The sequence below is a fragment of the Canis lupus genome, chromosome 30, assembly GCF_003254725.2.
Source record: "Canis lupus dingo isolate Sandy chromosome 30, ASM325472v2, whole genome shotgun sequence".
NCBI classification, from domain to species: domain Eukaryota; kingdom Metazoa; phylum Chordata; class Mammalia; order Carnivora; family Canidae; genus Canis; species Canis lupus.
This window is the reverse complement of record NC_064272.1, coordinates 12,634,912-12,656,918: the sequence shown is the minus strand read 5'-3', so window position 1 is coordinate 12,656,918 and position 22,007 is coordinate 12,634,912. Positions and strand designations below refer to the sequence as shown.

The 22,007-nt window shown below is 37.2% G+C and overlaps 1 long non-coding RNA gene across 1 annotated transcript in view; it reads left to right on the top strand.

Annotated features, from left to right (window-relative positions):
- The window catches only part of LOC125754050 (uncharacterized), a 33,563-nt gene extending 27,719 nt beyond the window's left edge, over positions 1-5,844 (top strand). The window contains exons 2-3 of the long non-coding RNA XR_007407321.1: positions 2,562-2,733; positions 5,794-5,844. This is a non-coding gene — a long non-coding RNA (uncharacterized LOC125754050). The remainder of the gene's footprint in view (positions 1-2,561; positions 2,734-5,793) is intronic.
- Positions 5,845-22,007: the final 16,163 nt, after the last annotated feature.

Here is a 22,007-nt window from a genome sequence, read left to right as displayed (position 1 = left end):
GCATGAAGGATCCTACAAAGGTACAGCAAGTATTATGGTAATCATTCCTTTCCCCAGAGGGTCTTTGGTCATTTACTTCTGGAATCTATATATTGAGAAAAGAGAATTCCCAAATATTTTGAGGATTATTGGCAAATGGGTGTGAATTGATCATGAAACCTGACAACTCAAAGCAATATGATGGTCCCTGTTAGAGTGCAGGCATATTAGTGCCAAATAATAAATGAAGTCCAGGCTAAAGTCCAATTTATAATAGGTCAGCTTGATCTGAAGAACTATACTGTGGTCATTTCTTCATTTCCAGAAAGTATGATTGAAATTACCATGTTTGATAAAGTGTAACTCCCATATTGGAATACGCCCTTCCCTACTATGAAACTTTTAATGCCAAGATAAATGGAAGCTTCTAAAATTGCCCCACTGATGGCCAAAACAGTAAGTCACAAATAATATCACAATAAACTTGAGGGACGAGGGATAGTGGATATTAGTGTTACCTTTAAAGATTTCAAGGATACAAGGATGGTGATTATCATTACATCCTTGTATAATTCTCCATCTGGTCCCTACAAAAACCAGACAGGTCTTTGGGGATGACAATAGACTACCAAAAGCCCAATCAAGTAATAACTCTCATCATAGCCACTTACCCTAACTCCCAGTGACTCACTGGGGGCCTTAATTTACACCTCTTTTCTCTGCATCTCCTGAAAAAATCACAACATGAAAAAGTCCTGGTGCCCAAAGGGCTAACACTTTCACAGAGTATGTAGTAAGCATCCTATTGAATTGTAAGCTACAGTTGGCTTATTAGCACTTTGGCTCCCTCGTTAATAGGAATTAGCAAGCAAAGAAAAGAGTCTCAATCCTGGCAGGGGAAATTGACCTTGATCATTAGGAGGGGGTAGGCACTTCATGGGACTTGTTGCCCATTTTTTACTATGAATGGACAACTACTACATCCCTAGCCTGAGAGGGCCATGGTAAAGAAAGGCTTAAACACCTCAGAGGAAAGTCTCTGAACAGCTTGATGTTTTATAATAGTTATGCCAGACATAACCCAATGCCTATAATATGGATATGGTTATATATTCTAGAACCTAGACTATAATATTATATTGACTTATTTTTGCTGAATTTTAGGTTATCGAGTATCTTTATTTTCCATGAAGTTAATGGTAAAAATATAAACGTAGATTTATTCTTTTGTAAATTTTATTTATTTTCACATCACAGCACCTCAGTTAAAGGTAGCCTATAGGGTTTTATTGTTCAGAAATACTGTCCCTCTTAAGCTGGAGGTACCACAAAAACAAGCTTGTGTTCTCACCTATTTCTGTCCTCTTTGAAGGTCACTATGGATACAACTGGAAAGTCAGACCGTGACATCTGTATAAACACTGACCAGCTGTTAATCTTCTCTCTTGGGCCAGGAGATGGGGGAGGGGGAGGATCAGAGCCCAGAATGAGGGAGAAGGGCCTTTAGATACAAATCATACATTCAACTGAGGCCCCCTAGTGGCTGACGAAATGTTAGCTAAGCTCTTAACTCCATTTCTCCCAATTTTAGTAGAGGTTTGGTTGGAGTTGCTTCGTAACTACTTTCCATATTTCACTTCATGGATCCTCGCTATTTGCTTTTATTCTAATCCCTACCCTTTAGTACAACTCTTCTGTACACTCCTGGAACACCTAAAACTTGCACAGACCCACTGAGTATTGACAATCTAGGGTTATCTCTTCTCTATACTAGACACACACAAATAAGACACTCTCTGGGTTTATTTTTCCAGGCCTTTTGTATAAGTTTAATAGGTGAGGATTATATACACATTTAATGCTACTTCAAAATTATTTTTTTTCAAAAAAAGATTTTATTTATTTGAGTGAGAGTACAAGCAGAAGGAGGGGCAGAGGGAGAGGAGAAGCAGGCTCTCTGCTAAGCAAGGAGCAGGACATCAATCCCAGGACCGTGAGATCATGACCTAAGCTGAAGACAGATGCTTAAGTGACTGAGCCACCTAAGCACCCCTCAAAATCACCTCCTGACCAAACTTTTACATCCTAAAAGTGGATTCTCAACTTCTTTTACCAGGCTTCTACAAGATTTTCACAATTTTGGGCTCAGTATACCCCATACATTCACTAGAGCATTGTAATACAGTAATTTTACCTCTGGTGTACTATTTTCAACATTAACAGCTAGACTACTAGTTTAAACAAGAATTCAACAGAACCTGTGGTTCAAGTTGAATGGAATTTGATTGAACAACCCCAATGCACAATGCTGCAAAAAATATTGATTACTGTATCTTCCAAACTAACATTCAAACAATGAGTACTTCTGTGCAAATGGCTTATCTGCAAAACTTTACCAACTTCTGCTTAAGAGTAAACTTTGAGGGACAAAGTAACTTTCAAGATATTAATCTTTATGAGGTACTTCCTGTATTTTAATCAAACCAAGCAAAGATAGAGCCTAACACATTAAAGATGCATATCCTATGAACACCAGAATGATTAAAGACTCCCAGAGTATTACAGATTTCTGTACTTTGCAGTGGCAGAAAGAGCCATGGAAGAGGCTAGTGGCAACACACGCGTACATTCTAAGATACATCGCAGACTTCTGGCAAGCATTAATCAACAGTAAGGACACTCTGATAATGTTACTATGGCAACCCTGGGAACAGACAAGATGGAAATGGAAAAGACTCTCAACACTGATAAGAGGTCAGCTATTACTCCCACAAGTCGGCTTGATCAATAAACCAGGAACCTTACATCTTTACCAAATTTTCAGCTTAGTGCTTAGAACAGGTGAATATTAGTGAGTTAGGATTCTTCTAAGTGTCTTTCAACCACCTAAAAACAATACTACAATATTTCAAAGTTAGGTGTGTTTTTTAAATGAAGGAATAAAATTTCCCCTTGGTGTTACTCAGAACAGGTTTAGGTGCAAGGATACTATAAATTCTCTGAGAATTCACATTTTTCTCTACTGTAAAGGACTATCTGACATGCTCTTTCCCCACCATTCCATGCAAATATCTGGATCCTTGTTAGTGTGTGTACCTGAGTACTTAGCAGTAAATAAAAGGAACTCATTTACTTTACTCATAGTTTGTTACTAAGAATCAAGAGATACTCCTTCCTGAGATATAGGTGTTTATTCACTCGATAGTCCAACATTGACAACTTTTAGTACCCATCACAAGTCGATCTCAAAACATTCCAAGCCTGAGGACTCGTACCTTCCATAAACCAACATCTATGTGCCAGGACAGAGTAAATGGTATAATCCCATCATCTAGCCCACAAAAAAACATCAAATTCTGAGCAAAATTTGGCACTTGATATTTTTCTGTTCACACAATCATATAACATTAGACATTAGTGGACCTGAGGTCATCTAGTCTGTTTACCCTCTTTACATCAAAGCTTCTTTACGTGTAAAGTGAGTGACCTACCTGAGGTCAGAAGATCATCAGATGGCAACTATACATTAGATATGGGCTCAGTTGTGGGACAAGTAGCAAATGCTCTGTCATTTACATTTCAGATCTGAAATTCTCTAGGAAAAAGTCCTCTGTGTTACCTGATTATGATTTTTGTAATCCATGACTGTATCAAACAACATGCTACAGAATTGCAAAGCAAATTTGCTTTGACTCTACACCCTGATTGTGGCACAGAGACTGCTCACTCGCTTTCCTAGCCCAGCCCGTAGTGCCAGATTTATGGTGCTTTTAAATTCTGCCTGCTAATCCCTTGCTACTCTGCTTTTCCAAATCAAATTCAGTCAGACTTATCTAGCTCTGTCTGAATGTGTCCCTTGATTGAGTGATGTTAGTTCAAGAAAAAACACTCAAATCAATTTAATGCAAATTCCCATTCACAGCCTGGTTGACCCATCAGGATACTGACAATAATAGATTGGAGTACTTAATTCCTAAGGCATGTGACTCATCGAAGGCTTAGTAATCAATTTCCATTGCAGCGACTGCATAATTCGTCTTTGGCGCTCCTAAGCTCTGGAATACCAAGTGGTTGTTCGTTTTTTAAAGGCCTACAGGTTCTTTTCCAAATTGTGAAGCTTTTCCATGTCTCTGCAATCATTTCCTTATCTAAATTTCCATATGCTGCCCTGGCAAGGTGTCCTACCTATGAAGGCCTCAGATCAATAAAAATAATTGGCATGTTTTGCCTCCAGTTGCAGATGCCTAGAATAGATTTCATGCTACTGTGGCAGACAATGCTAAGATGAAATGGAGGCTGGCCACTGTCTCCATCCACATTAGTCATTAACTCTATATAGGACAGCCAATAAGGATTCTTATAGTCTGAACCCCACTTCCCAAAGGTCCCCAATCTATTTTTCTACTCTAGGCACTGAAGTAAAGGAGAGCATATAAAATAGGTAACTGGTAGATGTCCTTTCCATTTTAAGAATGGTGTGCTATGTTTCATCCGCTCTGCATTTGTATCTGCATTTGTCACTTTTCTGTTTTCCTTTGACAAAAGCATTGTGTTGAAAGTTGAGAGTTCTCTCTGGCAACCAGGTAAGATTTTCCCTCTGTTCTTGAATCTAGAGGTAAAAAATCTGGAAGAAATTAGATCAAACAAATCTGTAGAATAGAAGCAATCATCATAGTAACCTCTTTCAAAAACCCAGTCCTTACCCATAACTTTGTTCTTGCTGAGATAGGAAATAAAATCAGGCATGTTTCCTGTATGAACTGGTATTCCCCAAATGCAGAAGATCATATGTATTGCCATGTCATCTATGGGAGCAACAATGGACATTTCAGTCAGGAAGATACTTCTGTCCCTTTATAAGTAAACAAAAGTATTAAAAGGGTATTTAATGCTCAAGAGAATTAAATGTTATGCCTCTGAGAATGTTTCTCTGACACCTATGGCCTTATCTCTTCTGATGTAAATCTGCAGCCTCTCATCTTATCAGTGAGGAAAGTGGTGCCTAGAAGACGAATTAGAATAAGACAAGGATGTTAGCAAATCTTTGAAGTTCTTCTCTGAGTCAGTAGAGAAAATGCAAGAAATTTGAAGAAGGTACTTGTGAAAGCCTAAGGAATGAAAGTGCTTCTCAAACTTCAGTAAATCCCATTAACAGGAAATACTTTTATAATCACCCAGTGTTAAACTTAGTTTATATACGTAAATATGCATATATATATATGCATATTTACGTATATATATGTATACGTGTATATACATATATGTATATACGTGTATATATGTATATATACATATGCAAAGTATATATATATATATATACACTTTGTATGCTAAATATATGTTTGATGCATAAAAATAGCCTAAGATTTTAGCTAAGAATAAACGTCTTCCTCATAACTGGAGGGTATGACGCTGAGTGAAGTAAGTCAATCGGAGAAGAATAATCACTATATGGTTTCACTCATACGGGGAATATAAAAAATAGTGAAAGGGATTATAGGGGAAAGGAGAGAAAATGAATGGGAAATATCAGAGAGGGTGACGGAACATGAGAGACTCCTAACTCTGGGAAATGAACAAGGGGTAGTGGAAGGGGAGGTGGGCGGAGGTATGGGGTGACTGGGTGATGGGCACTGAGGGGGGCCCTTGACGGGATGAGCACTGGGTGCTCAGTATAGCATTATACTATATGTTGGCAAATCGAACTCCAATTAAAAAATATATATATAACTTATTGTCTTTGTCAGTGAGGGCTGCAATAAAAGAATACCACAGATTGAGTGGCTTATAAACAACAAAATTTATTTCTCACAGTTCTGGAGGCTGGGAAGTCCAAGATCAAGGCATCGGCAGGTTCAGTGCCTGGTAAGGACTCACTTTCTGGTTCATAGATGGTTGTCCTTTTGCTGTGTCCTCACATGCAAAAGGGGTGAGGCAGTTCCATGGGGTCTCTTTTATAAGGGAAGTAATTCTATTCATGAGGACTCCATTCTCATGACCTAATCACTTCTCGAAGATCCCACCTCCAAATATCCTCACATTTGGGGATTAGGTTTCAATATATAAATTTTGGGAAGACACATTTGTCAATAACACTTGCAGTATAAACGTAAGATTTTTGTGCTATATACTTGGTATTTAGTTATAAACAAAGAATTACCCTACACATTGTAGGAATTTAGCAAATGTTGGAATGAAGACTTTATGCAATTATAAAACCAATGCAAATTTACAAATTGACTTTAAAACCTACTAAATAATAAAAAGTTAACAGCATTAATGTTTTTTTTTTTTTTTGCTTAAAAATTGCTCTTTATTAACCACATTGAAAATTTTTCAATTTTTGGAACTTGATACTTTGGAATTTGAGCATGATGAACCATTCTTTGTCATAGTAAAGGAAAAATTATAGGATAGAAAAAAAGATCATTGTTTTTTCTTTTTTCTTTTCAAATATTTATTTTTGAGAGAGAGAGAGAGAGAGAGAGCATAAGGGCAGAAGGGGCAGAGGTAGAAGGAAAGAATCCCAAGTAGACTTCCTACCACCTAAGGGCTCGACCCCATGACCCATGAGATTGTGACTTGAACCAAAATCATGAGTCAGATGCTTAACTGACTGAGCCACCCAGGCACCCCTCATTGTTTTTTTTCTTATGCCTTCTACCACTATTTGACTTTTTAACTCCATGAGTGCATGACTTTGATTAATGATTTATTAATTTTAAGACATCCTGATTGAAAGGATTCCCCAAGTACTGAAAAGGATGAACAAAATATGATTCATACCTACACATACATTGAGAACTTTGTTATCACTGGAATTTCTAGATTATACCAACTTTCAGAAGGAAATTCCTTTGTAAGTAACATTCCCACAGATATTTTAGCAACAGCATCTATTGTTTTTGTTCTGTTTGTTTTGTTTTGTTTTGTTTTTGTTGTTTTGCATCCATACACCAAAGTTCTGCATGAAAACTTAGATTTCCACATTCACACACGAGGAATAGTTTGGCTATGTATAGACTTAAAAGTGTGTAGACTTAAAAGTCAAGGCCCTCATAGGAACTAGCTGACACCATGAATAATATTAAACTTTTCTCAAAATATAGACATGGTATAGAGGTAAAACAAGGATGTATGATATTCTCTGGGTCTAGGAACAGAGAGAGACATTCCAACTCTAGGTCTGAGGGAGAGAATAGTTATAAGAAACCAGAAAAGTTAGATAATGGAAATTAATAGAATATATTAGATGTTAACACATGGAAAAGTCTCCTTCAAAGAACTATTTTTCAATAATCTAGGATTGCCTACTTCTGTATGAATCCATTCATATTAATTGGTTTTAAAAGAACATTTACATAATATGATAAATGCCATTCATTATCTGGGAGTTGAATCCATACACTAGAGCATGGAAGACTTAGTTACAATTTATTTTTAAATCAAGCTTTGACATTTACAATCTTTTCTGTAACTATAATTAACAGATTTGGTAAAAAAGATAAGAGGTTGGGTAAATTTAGTAAATTCTTCATCTTTCCCAGCAGGCAATAAATTCTGTCTAAACACTCATTCTTTTATTCCTTGTCAGCTTTGAAGTTATGATGCAAACCACAGAATTAGTCTTAAGTCATTGCTTCTCAATAGTAGGATTGGAGCCTGGGAAGAAAACTTGAAATTCCTATTTTTGTATCCTTCTGTACTGTTTTAATAGTTAAAACCCGTCAGTGAGATCAGTAAGGATACTATTGCAGTTGTCCAGGAAAGAGCTGTAGAAGGCAGAACCATACCACAGACCAATCCAGGGTATAGGCAGCTTCATCTGTGTGGTGTCTCCAAACCCTGCTAGAAATTTTTTTCATTTTTCTCAACATCTTTGTCATCAGTGTCAAAAGCCCCAGGAATGAATAGAAAAAATGTAAAATCCTGGATTTATCCTTCTTTAAATCTGAAATGATTAATTTGATAACTTGTTTGAGTTTAAAGTATTTAGAATATCTTATGATCATACTTAATGGGGAACTCAAAAATATTAGGTCAGTTCTAAAAAAACATAAGGTTGCAATGTTTTCACATTTGCTGTGTACCATGAAATCCATACCCATTACTCTTAGGGAAGGTGATTAGATACAAGGTAAATGAGTAGAAATGAAGCAAGGAAACAAGTAGACCATGCAAGAGGCCAGGAAGAAAAGATGGGTGACTGACCTACATAAGGAAACAATATAATATGATGAAGCATTGGAAAAGTGCAAACCTGGTAAGCATGAACAGCTCTCCTCTTATCATATAAGCCCCAACAAGCATATGAAGCCAGCACAGGGAGTAACATTCCCATTTTAGGGTATACATAAACATTTCTTCATATACACCTCATGAATACTGCTGAGAGCCTGAGAAGTAAAAAGTATAGATGTACTGCTATGGACTGAAGAATGTGCCCATTCAAATGCATATTTTGAAGCTCTAAGCCCCAATATGATATGGTGACAAGACCTTCAGGAGAAGATTTCGTTTAGATGAGGTTATAAAAATGGGGTTCTCATGGTGAGATTAGTGCCTTTTTTTGACAAAGAAGGAGGAGGAAGAAGAAAGGGGAGGAGGAGGAACAGGGAGGAAGGGGAAGGGGGAGGAAGAGGCAGGGGGAAGAAGAGGCAGGGGGAGGAGGAGGTGGAAGTGGAGGTGGAGGTGGAGGGGAGGTGGAGGTGGAGGGGAGGTGGAGGGGAGGGGAGGTGGAGGGGAGGGGAGGTGGAGGGAGGGAGGGGGAGGGGAGGGGAGGGGAGGGAGGGAGGGGAGGGGAGGGAGGGAGGGGAGGAGAGGAGAGGAGAGGAGAGGAGAGGAGAGGAGAGGAGAGGAGAGGAGAGGAGAGGAGAGGAAAAAAAAAGAAAAAAGAAGAGGCACCAGAGCACACTCTTACACATAAGGAGCAAGATCATGGCTATCTGCAAGCCAGGAAGAGAGCCTTCACCAGAACCCAACAATGCCAACACATTGATCTTGGACTTACAGCCATCAGAACCATGGCAAAATAAATCTCTGTTGTTTAAGCTACCCAGCCCATGTGTTTTGTTATGGCAGTCCAAGCTTACTAATACAATGATGCAAACAAAGCTTGACTGCTGTCCACTCACACTCAACTATGGTGGATAGCACTGGATTCTAGTTTTCAAACTATTGTGCTGGCACTGGGGAATAAAATCTGACCTCAGAATGCTAATGCTTGTCAGCTATTCTATTACCCAGGAATGCTTCTTGCTACAAAAGCAAAAACACACAAAATTTCATTTTTCAAGTACCTCTAATCTGGCTATCTTTCTCATATAATAATATTCTACTTCTAGAATTCTAGAAGTAGACTCAACACTGATGTCATGGGCCAAGGTTCTTTAGTCCTACATTTTTAAAATGTTGAGTTTTTGTCCACAGCTTTTCAATTTGTGATAGCTAGATGACCTCTGCTCATCTTATTTGACTTCCTGGCAAAAAGAATGAAGAAGGAGCAAAAGGCCTGTCCCTCCAAAGACTTTGCTGAGGACTAGGTTTCTTTTACTGAATAAAAAGGACAATGTTCCCCTATAGCTCATTTGCCAAAACTAAGTCATGTTCTCTGCCCTCCCTTCGCATCCACTTACATCAGTCTGAGGAAATAGATCTATGAGTCATTTAGACAAATCCTGATTTATTAGCCAGGGTAAGAGCCTAACCTCTTCAAAATCACAGATGGAGCACTGTATGCTCCAGGAAAAACTAAGAGTTCTTTAGCAGGCAAAAAAATATAGGTTGAGAAGTGGTATATCTTCCTACCTACCTTCTCTGCTTTGTATTTAGAATAACCCAAGGGCTGATGAGCAAATATCTTATATTCCAGCAAAGTAGTTAAATTACCATGCATGAGTTTCACCTATTCAATTTCCTTTTATAAGTAAGGCCTCTCAAACAAATTTCTAATGGTAATTTGTTATGTATTAAAACAAAATGACATTTGAGCAGGGCAATAGTGTAGAGGACAGCTAGCTGAGAGTGATATGGGCTCCCAGAGTGAGCCGAGAGGGTTGGAGGCAGACAAGTACAGGATGGAGAATTAATAGAATCAATATAGGTGAATTCCAGAGAAACTTCTTCCCTAATTCCGGAAAGGGAATAGGCAGCTATTAAACCCTATCAATATTGACTTACAATCTCTACAGGAAGAAAAAGCAATAGTTACATTGTGCAAAGTACTTAGAACTAGCACTGTTCCAGCAGAGTCACACAGGGATTTTCAAAAAAGCAAAATATGGCTATTGCTATAGCTGCCCAGTGTATATATATTGCGAGACCAATATCATTTTGCCGATAGTGAATCTCTTTCAGACTCTAATAGTTACCTGCTATAACTTTATATGCGAAGTCAATGAATTTCAGGATTTGAATTGTGAGCTTTCAGAAACTTCATATGTAATATTTTTCATTACATTAAGTTGTATGCAGAGAGATATGGAGGTTTTTATAATGCTGGGTAAGTGCAGTCTTGCTTTTTGATGGAGTTTCAACAATAGAACTAGTTTATTACACCCTCGAGCTACATCCCTATCTGATATGGTACAGTAATGAGATTTTTAATACTTATTAACCTCATGAATTTTGCAAACTGATAAAATTGAAAGAAGTAACATCTACTGCATCACTGAGACTTTATTCAATGATTCTGTGTCTAATATGTTAAGGATATTAAGTTACCTCCTTTTTAAAGCTTAGAGAATAATTCTGAGCTATTCCTCAATTTTTTCTTTTTGACAAATCCTTCTGACCATAATGTATTATTCTTTGCGTCCAACTTGGATAAAAGTTTTAAAACAAAGCTTGGTTTAAATTCAAGCTAGAAACAGACCTCCATTTTCCCATGACTAACAAATTCTTACGTGGTGCCAAAATGATGTTTTGAAAGAAGTGTATTTTGAAAAAATAAATATAAATAAATAGATACAAGAAAAGTACTGGGAAATGAACAAAGGGTAGTGGAAGGGGAGGTGGGCCGGGGGATGGCGTGACTAGATTACAGGCATTGAGGGGAGCACTTGACGGGATGAGCACTGGGTATTATACTATATGTTGGCAAATTGAACTCCAATAAAAGAATATACAAAAAAATTAAATAAATAAAATATTAACTTGATTTCCCTCCTGGTATCCCAATAAAATTTTCAAAATTAAGAGTATAAGACTCAGATTCAATAATGCCACCATTTAAATACTTACCATGTAGCAAGCCCATGTCAGGTGATTACAAAACCAAATACTTATAAGCCCTAAGACATAGGTATTTTTTACTTCTAAGCCTGTTTGGGTATCTACAAAATGGACACTTTAATTTTACCAATATCATAGGACACCAGATAATAAGTGAAAGAGCTAACAATTTGTACCTTCTCTAAAGGACTGGCTTTCCCAAACTTACTAGTCAGTCACTTTATACTCAGGTTATGGAGAACGATTATTCACTCTGTCTACTTCTTCCTATAGATTTGGAAATGGAATTCTTCTTAAGTTTCAGATTTGTGGTCAGAAAACAAACAAGTATAAGTAATGGGAATGAATTTTAATGAATCTTTTCCTGGAAGAACTAGGAAAGGATTCACAGAGTGTGCCACATTTCAACAAGCCTTAAAACTGAGTAAATGACTACTAGAGGGTATGAAATATTCTCTGTACTCTCTAGGTTAAGCCTGGCTATGAGAACTATCTACACTTTTTGTTCTAGCAAGTTTGAATTATGTAGAACACTGCCGTCCAATAGAACTTTCAAATAATAATTGGTAATGGAAATCTTATCTACGTAGTCAAATATGGTAGCCACTAGCTACACATGAATATTGAAAATGGGAAACATGACTACGGTGATTGATGACTTTTTAATTTCATTTGATTTTAATTACTTTACATGTAAATAGCTATTTTGGGCTAATGGCTCCCATTGTTGGGCAGCACAGGTCTAGACTTTTAAAAAATATGGCCTTGAATCTTTAGACTAAAGGTAGAATAGATGGACTTTGAGTTTGAGTAGAAAGTAGAATAGAAAGTAATAAGTTTGGAGGGAAAGACCTCAGCAAGAAGATTCTATACACTTACTAAGTATTCATAATGGTTACCACTCTTGAAGGTAGTAATGGCTAGTGAAAAATATTTAACATTATTGAGAGTCCTTTAGAAATCTTGTGAATTCTCATCTGCTGCCAGACTGCTTGCCCTCTCCACTGCTTTCTTTATCACAATTCTGGTCCTTTCTGGTTGCAATAGATTGGTTTGTTCCTGACTTGTAAATTTGGGGTGTGACTCCTTTTCCAAAGACAATGGAATTGAGGGTCCTCACAGTGAGTGGAAAGAAAGTTGATAGCACCTGATGAAGTTGGCCCAGAAATCAGGTGGAAAGTATACATTCATTATTTTCCCACAAGGACTCAGTTAATGAGCACCACAGTTTTTCCGGCAGCTTGAAGCACCAGTCTCCCCAATCTGCTGGTTTTCTTGGGGCTTATTTTTCTGCAGCATTCTACTCCTCCCCTCATGGACTGACACTTGCTTAGTGTTCTATCATTTAGAGTACCTATCACACATTGAGCTAATGAAAAGCTATGAGTAGTGAAAAAAATATTTTTATAAAAAGCTGAAAGAGCGCAGCCTTCAGCCCAGTGCCTGATCCTAGAGACCTGGGATCGAGTCCCACGTCGGGCTTCCTGCATGGGGCCTGCTTCTCCCTCTGCCTGTGTCTGTCTGTCTGTCTGTCTCTCTCTCTCTCGCTCTTTCTCATGAATAAATAAATAAAATCTAAAAAAAAAAAAAAAGCTGAAAGAAAGGAACCAGGATTCTCTACCCCAGCTTTGGCATAACTGCCTTGTACATAAGCACTCAAGGATGATTATTGGAGACTTGCCCTCTCTTACGCCATCCTTTGAGCAAACCTTCTACTACCAATTCCTCCTCTGTTACTAGATCAGCAACCTTTGGCTATAAAGGTGACTGCCCTTCCCAGCGGCTTTGTCAACTCCAATATCAATTTCCTAAAAACTTCCTGACCACTAATGATTCATTTTAAAGAAGGAGACAGGTTACTTTTGTTTTACATTCCCTTGTAGATTCAGCATGACTGCACAGGGTTAGAGATTAATGGGTGGAATATTCATTTCCTGTAGCAGATATTCATAAACATAAACTCTCATAGGATACATGGGGCTTTTCAGAGAGCTGTTTAGAATACTTTGTGGTAACTAGTTTACACTGAAGCTATGCTATTGAGGATAAATAAAATATTTGCAGCCCCATTGAAATCTACAATCTTTAGAGGGTGATACATAAACTTACAGTGGATTTTTTTTAAAAAAATGAGTTTGGCTTAATTGTGAATAATGGCTTGGTTGCAATGTAATTTGGGGTAAGGGGGAAAGAGACTACAGTTTAGAACCAGACCTATAATGAAATATATTCGTACCCTTATTCTCTTCAAACATCAAAACAGGCAGTCAGGAAAAAAAATGCAGAAGCCCTGAGCGAGATAATGGGATTTCTCTTAATTTGATTTGCTGTGGAGAATACTGGCCTATTTAATACATCCATGTGGAGTTGCTGTTTATATTTTGGTTTCTAATTAGCATAGTCATTCTGAAGCCTCTAGCTGACTTCCCCTTCCATATAAATCTAATTTGGCCTTGAGGAGGGTTATTAGAGCAGCACAAGGAGCACAAACAAAGGGAAATGTCTGCCAAACAGCAGGCAGGCTTAATGCATCTGGGGCGTGCGCTGAGGCCAGCAGCCAGGCTGGTCTGTGGTGCTATGGATAGCAGGAGGAATGGTGCCTGCACAAGCAATCCATCACCAGTGTCCCTCCTATCCTCCCCAAGCCCAGCCTGCCCCAGCCTGTGTTGCCTGACTGAGGCAATTTCATAATAAAAAAGGGATGATATTGAGGGACTGTGAGAGCTATAAAGAAAAGATTTAAAATTGATTTTGAAAGTTTCTAAACTAGGCCATAGAATGGATAGTCTGTATTGAAGTAAATGCTTAGTCTCCCTCCTAAAACTCCTTGTAAAGAGTGACATTTCAATTTTCCCTGGCTTTGGGGAGCTTGATTTTTTTTACAGCTCTACAACTCAGTCTTTGAGAAGCACCTTCTAGCAGTAATAATAAAGTATACTGAGTGAGAATATGGACAACATTGATAAAGAGGCACTAATCCTTATTCTGTATGAAAAATAGTCTGAAGGGAGATTCTATCCCAAAGGGTAAGAAAGAAGAATGCTAAACATGACTAGCAGTAACCTATTTTTCATCAAGCAATTGGAGCTCAAGTGCATTTTGACTAAAATGTTGTTTGTGGGAAAGAGCAAGGGACATAAACTCTTTGAAAAGGGCACTGAGGTACTAACTTACAATCTTGTGATAACTTTAAAGAAGAGAGATAACAAGGTTCTTTTGAGGAGATTTAGAGGGGTTACTAACATTGATCTGGTGGGTCCTTTACGGGATCTACATTTGTAGTTCACAATTTGTCTTAACGGATTTCTGCATCCTTTATAAAGTCGGTAGAAGCAGCTTTCAAGGGCTCAGTGAGCCCTGTTCATAAAAGTCTGTGGGAACACTGATGAGCATAACTTACTGCAAAACTTTCCCCTACTGTGAGGAGCAGAATGCTAATGATGTGAATCTGTTCTTTTCCAGAACAGTGAGAATTACAGCTCCCCCTAGAACACATTAAAAAGTCTCTAGGATTAAACTTTCTAAAATGCACTTCTGTCACATTCTGCATATTCTATTTAAATACATGTCTATCAACAATTTATTGTATACAGACAGTGTTAAGAGTTGCAGATACTGGAGTTTCATACATTCATAAGAAGAAGGAGAAATCACATAGAAAAGTAGATACCAGATAACAAGTAGACAGATATTAGATATTTAAAAATTAAAAGATTTTTCACTCAAAGAAATTTTTTAGTGTAAAAAGGGTAGGAGGATGATTTCTGAAAAAGAGATAAATGAAAGTATCTTTCTTAGATATTTTAATTTTTTAATTTTTTTCATTTTAAAAATATTCATTTATTTATTTATTTGAAGGGGGTGGAGGGAATGAAGGAAGGGGCAGAGGGAGAGGGAGAGAGAGAATCCTAAGCAGAATCCCTGCTCAGCATGGAGCTCAATATGGGTTACATCCCACAACCCTGAGATCATGACCTAAACTGAAATCAAGTGTCAGATGCTTAACTGGCCGAGCCACCCAGGCATCCCCTTGCTAGATATTTTAAATGGGGGTAGACATAGATTTCATGTGGAAGAAAAGAGGAACATACCTGAGACCCTTTGTCTAAAGCAACAGTGGTCATATGAACTAAGGAATTTGATCAGAATTTAAAAACCTTCTCTTATTTTGCTTATTCTTTCTACCCTACCCTGATCCAGAAACAGTTTGATTAAACTCACTGCCCATGAGATGAGGAAAGTTGCCTCATGGCTCTCGGCATCTGTTTCTTCATCTGTCAAAAATTGATTCGAATCAATCTCAAAAGGGGAAGGCCATCTTCTGGGGATTTTTCTTTTTCTATATGATCTCTGTTATGAGCTGCAATGTCTCAGGGGTCAGTCCTAGGCTCTCATCTGTGTGCTTCTCATACATTTCCTTAGAAGATCTTTTCTATAAGTTCAAATACCATCTACAGGCTGCATGCTAAGTTTTGAGATGCCTATAAATATGAAGAGAAATGTCAACCAGATGATTAAATAAGTAGGTCTGGCTGCCAGAAGAGTTTTGGTGTTAGACAATATGTCTAAAGTAGAAGTCATGATCTGCTCTACAGCCTGAGGGTCAATACCCAGAAATCTACTCTATCTCCAGATTCCTGGGTTCAGTAAGAGATATCACTAGCCCCTGCTCCCTTGACAGTTTCTCCAAATGTCTTAAGCATTGACTTAAACATTGCTGATGGTCCCTGTCTCTCCATTCCCTTGCCCACCTTATCATCTTCTATCCTGATTACTATAGTGGGCTGCTCCAAACTTGTCATTTCTCAACTGTTCTCCACACAGAATAGTCTTTGTAGTATGTACATGTATCATTATTCCTTCATTTAAAGCTTTCAGAGGCAACCTGTTTTTCTTGGGGGATTTAGGCCCATTCCTAATTTGCCCTTTGTAACCCATCTGGTTCTGCCTACCCCTCCTTCTCCTTCACCATTTTCCCTAACCTCAGTGCTCTCACTTCACAGTGGCCTCCTTTCAACTCCTTCAACAAGTGGAGTTTCTTTCCTTACTGTACAATTGCCCATGTAGGATCTTCTCAATCACCCCTTTTCATCATGCAACAAAGCAAGTGAAAGCTCGTCAGATGGCACAAGGTTCTATAGAAAGAAAAAAGATGGAGTGAGAGGCAGGGAATAACTGAGGGAAAGGAGGGTGTTGTAACTTTATACTGGATGATCAAGAAAGATCTTGCTAAAAAGGTCACAACTGACAGAGAGATGAAATGCATGAGTCAGCTGACCAGCTATCCTGGTAAGAACATTCCAGGCAGAGGGAACAGCAAGAATAAAGACTCTCAGTGGGCATCAAAGTTCAGCAAGGAGGCCAGAGTGGCAAAAGCACAGTGGGTGAGACAGAGGACAAAAGATGACAAGGTCAGAAAGGTGGCTTATTGACCACTCTAAGTGTTTCAGATTTTATTCCAGTCTGGGAAGTCAATGGAGTTTTTGGAAAGATGACTATGATGTGACTCATATTCTTAAAAAATGACTCTGGTTGTTGTGATAAGAATAGACTATAAGAAGACAAGCATGTAAGCAAGAGATCAGTTAGGAAGATATTGAAACAGACCAGGTGCTGAGATGATGGTGCTGGAATAACCATCAGGGTATTCAACAAGCAATGCAGGTAATGAAATCGTTGCATTAAAGGTACAATTTGAAGGGAGGGCTCACAGGCTTTACTGATGGACTGGATGAGGGCTGTGACCTTCCTACTCATTCTCCAGAAAAATATCTGCGTCAATTTCTCAAATGCCTTTCTGCTATCTTTCTGCCTTTCTATCTTTCTGACTATCCACCAAATAGCTCAGGTTTTTCCACTTATATATAACCCCAACTTATACTTATCTTTGTAGCACTTGTCACTCCTGTAATTAAATAGGAATTATTCTAATGTTAGACTTATTCCCCATGTTAGGTCATATATTTATAGGGAAGGCCAGTGTCTATCCTACTCTATTCTGAACACAGAGGCATCTCTGACTCTCATCAGATATTTTTGATCACATTTACTTGGCTACACTATATTGAAGCACACCTGGCCAAGTTATATATAAGTACATCTTTCATAATGACTTTGTTATACAGCTATTAAAACATAACTGAAGACTTTTAACTCTGATAAGAGTCATGAAAATTATAGAAGAGCTGCTTCCTTATTGGCAGCTCTCAGAGTGTGAATAATAGTGTAATGCATGATTTTGAGACAATCTGGAGTAATCAGACCTTTCAAACATTGAGCCAATATGTATATGCATCAAGCTGTATCCACATTCGTTATAACCCATTAGAATTCATTATATAAGCACTTAAAATTATGTATTCATATTATTAAGATACTAAAGGTTTCTAACATGAAGATTTCAGAGGATCAGTTAATTAAGCATCAGACCTTCTGGTTTAACCAAATAAATCCAACAGGAACTCTACATCATCTGCAGCCTATAGTGCTGAAATCTAGCTACTGCTATGACATATATAATGGCACTTTCATATAAGGTCACAAAAATCTATTTTAGATGTTGTATTATTTTCCTAGGGCTGCTGCCACAAACTTAAAGCAAGAGGAACTAACTCTTGCCATTGTGGAGGCCAGAAGTCTGGTATGAAGGTGTTGGCAAGGCCATGCTCCATCCAAAGCCTATAAGGGAGGCTGCTTTCTTGCCTGGTCCAGCTTCTGGGAGTATCAGGAATTCCTTGACTTGTGCCAACATAACTCTTATCTCTGCCTTTGTCTTCGCATGGCTGTCTTCCTTCTGTGGTTGTGTCTAAACTTCCTTCTTCTTATCAGGGCACCAGTCATATTGGATTAAGGGCCCACCTTACTCTAGTATGACTCTCCTCTTAACTAATTATATCTGCAATGATTCTACTCCCAAATAAGATCACATCCATAGGTACATGGGGTTAGAAATTGAACATGTCTTTTGGAGGGACATAATTCAACCCATAACAGATGTGGCTAAAGTAGAGCTAGGGGGAGTTATTTCCAGCATAAAGAGAAATGGGCTAAGCTGATCTGAGGGTTAGCTAACTGTAGGTAGAAGTAGGTTACTTTAACAAGTAACAAATCTTGTTTCTTATTCCTCATTCTTTACAATCAGAGTGTTAGAAGAGATGACCTCTGTCCACTCAGATATTTCAGATCAGATGAGGATAAGACTTAATTAAATATTGAGACTGTTCAATCATAGAATCAATCATATGCTGAACCTTCCTGGTCCTGCCAGTACTTTCTTCAAGGTTTAACAAACCATTTTTATTCTTTAAATGCCATTCTAAGGGGTAAGACTTGATATTTGACTTTCACTTCCTAGTTGTATCACATCAGTGTCAGAGGTTCAAACTTGTACCAGGTTACAAATAATGTCTTCTACACTTAATAAATCATAGCCATAGCACAGCGAGTATTTCAAAACACTCTTTCAGAACTGTTCCACTCCTCAAAACTGGACTTTACCAATAGACTCTTCACACCACAAAACTTTAGTATTCTATTGTATGACTTGTAGTTTACTCTATCATTATGTTTTGTCAAATTGACCCTAGTTTAACTTAAGACCATAAATATCGATGTCTTTCAGTAACTCCTGCAATGTTCTACTAAGAAACAAATCAAATTGCCCTATCACAGTTTGAAGAGAAGATGTTGTACTGAGCCCCAAGAAAATAACAATCAGACAAAAGATAGCTTTAGAAAATGATCTTGGAAAATATCATTATTGGTCTAGACTATAGATGGACTTACATCCCTCTTTTTTTATAATAAGAAGGGCATGGTGAAAGTTAAAATCAAATAGACTAATATGATACCTGAAGATGGTCTGTAAAGGCAGTGTGATGTACTGGCTAATTCTTCTAGTACATTCTAATATGCCAGTCAATGTTCTCTTAGGTATTACTAACATGGGCTCTGTTCCTTTACTGGGTATTAATTTGAACCAAGATAATCCTGGAAAACTGCCATCATTTAAATTCATAATTTTTTATTATCTCTGGGTATTCTGATCTTTAATATCTGGAGAGTATATTATAATCTAAAAATACATGAACATAATACTCTCTATTGCTGTTCATGAAATACGTGTGAGTCAAAAAACTTCAGGATTGGAAGAATTAGGTGATTTGCACAAGGTTGATTAGCCTGAACAAAAGCTTGAGCCTGGGGTGCCTGGGTGGCTCAGTTGGTTAAGTGTCTGCCCTCAGGTCAGGTCATGATCCCAGGGTAGTAGGGTTGAATCCCCCCCCCCCCATCAAGCTACCTGCTCAGCAGACAACCTGTTTCTCCTTCTCCCTGCAGCTCCCCCTGCCTGTGCTCTATGTCAAATGAATAAATAAAATCTTAAAAAAAAAAAAAAAAAAAAAACCTTGAGCCTTTAACTCTACATCCCAGGGTCTAAACACAAATAAATTAATATGTGTATATGTGTATGTCTATTTATATGTATGGACACATACACATATACATCCCCATTCAATTCTCAAAACTCTGTACCACTTTAAGGACTCTATGAAATTCCATAGAATGGATATAATGTGTTTTATTTAACTGTTGTCTTGTTGGTAGGCACTTGAGTTAATTCACTTTTTGTCCTACTTACAAAGCTATTATTAGTTACCCATTTATGTACATATACAGGTACTTCTTTAGAACTAATTCCTAGGAATAGAATTGCTGCTGAAATAGATTGTATATTTTTTATTTTGAAAGATAAGCAAAATTTACTAATATTATTTAGGATTACTAATGTTATTTAAGATTTCCATCTCTCTCATCAAAAGTGAAATTGGCCTACAGTTTTATTTTATGTGCTCATCTTGTCCTGTTAGGTAAAATGATTATGCTAGACCCATTAAATGAATTGAGAAGCTTTGCATTTTACTCTATGGTCCAGAACCATTTAAATAACAGGGAAAACCCTGTTCCTTGAAGTAACTTTAAAACTGGTTAGTGAAACCATGTAGGGCTCATGCTTTTTTTTTTAGAGGTAGATCTTAAAAAAAAAAAAATAGAGGTAGTTCTTTACCAATAATGTCAGTAGTTATTACAGATTCTAATTGGCAATGAGATTCAGGAGACAAAATAGCTTTAGTCTAATGATGTGTTTATTTAACTCTATTGAAGGATACACCTCAGGAAATGCAGCACTTGTACCTCATTCAGAGGACCAAGAGCTACCCAGGCTTATAGTTCCTTTTCCTCTCACACATTTGAGGTGTGTATGATTGCCCTGAATGAAAGCCAACGTATGGGGCACCTTAATGTATAAAAGTTACACCTTCTATTTCCAACAGTATTTTATGCCATTTCAGTCATATAGGACCAAGGCCTGGATGCAAGCTTACATTTCCACCAGTCCAGAGTAGTTGCCCAAATTGGGATATTCATGGTGCAAGCATAACCATGTAGTCCATATTGACCTTAACTTTATAGTTTCCAAAGAGAACTCAGCTGTCAGGCAGGCTTGGACCAGGTGTGATGCTAACCAATACTCACAGTAGTGGTCCTGGCAGGGACTTTTAATCTTTTCTCAAGTCAGTTTTAAATAATTTTATATTATTCTTATGCATTCCATCCATATTTTCAAATTCATTGGTAAACAGTTGGTTTTGCCAGAGGAATGTGTCTTTACTGATATTTTCTTTCTTTGTTTTCTTTTTCTTTTTTCTTTTTCTTCTGACCATGGTCATAGACTTTCTGTTCATTGCAAAACCTGATTTGTGTAATATTTATGTTTTTTAATGTTTAAAAACAATATTACATGAACCAAAATTCATCTGTACTAATATTTTATAAGAAGCAGCTTTCATGGTTTTATTGATCATATATTTGTTTCCTCTATCTCTTCAACCTCAGAAATGTCTTTTGTCTTTAGCATTTCTCACATTTACTTTCTTTGGGTTAATTTTTTCCCTAGATGGAGTCAAATGTTTGATTTATTTTCTATCTGTTTTGTTTTCTTATAAAAAAAATTATGATTTTATAAAATTTTCTTCTTAGTACTGCTTCAACTGCATCCTTAAAAGCATGTTTTTATTTTGTTAATTTCTGAATGGTCTTAAGAAAAAAGCAAATTAGACTAACTGGAAGGGCAATTGATTTCCAGGATTGTTTTTTGCTACTTTGTTAACTACTAATTTACTGCAATGGACATAGAATGTGATGCTGTAATTTCTCCTTTTGGGAGGTTTTAGGGGGATTGTTGACTTTCCTTAGTCAAATATGCCAAGGTAGTTAGTTGCTCATATCATTTATATTCTTATTTTTGGTCTACTTTGACCTTCTATTTTCCAAGAGAAATACGTTAATATTACAGTATGATTGGTTTTGTCAATTTTTCATTTCTAAAAGTTTTGGCTTTGTTTATTTTGGCATGTTCCCCATACACATTTTTGACAAGTTGGTAAGATATATTTCTCATCATATCAAATTTACCTCTCAGCCTCCTTTAATATTTATATCCTTGTGATAGTATTAATATTGAATGAAATAAAATATTTACTTAGTTTTTATTTGATACATTTTTTTTGCATCCTTTTACTTTGATTTCTGTCATTTTATTTAAAGGGCCCTACTTAAATTATTTTTTCTTCCTTAGATTTAAATCTATTATTTTAGGAATCCTTTTGTAATGATTGTATTAACCTTTACAACCATATTATCCACAAATACTTAAAAAATAAGTTTTTTTTTTCCTCCCTCAGTACTGTTCCTGGAAATTGAGAGATAAAAATGTACTTATATATCCTTCAGAATCG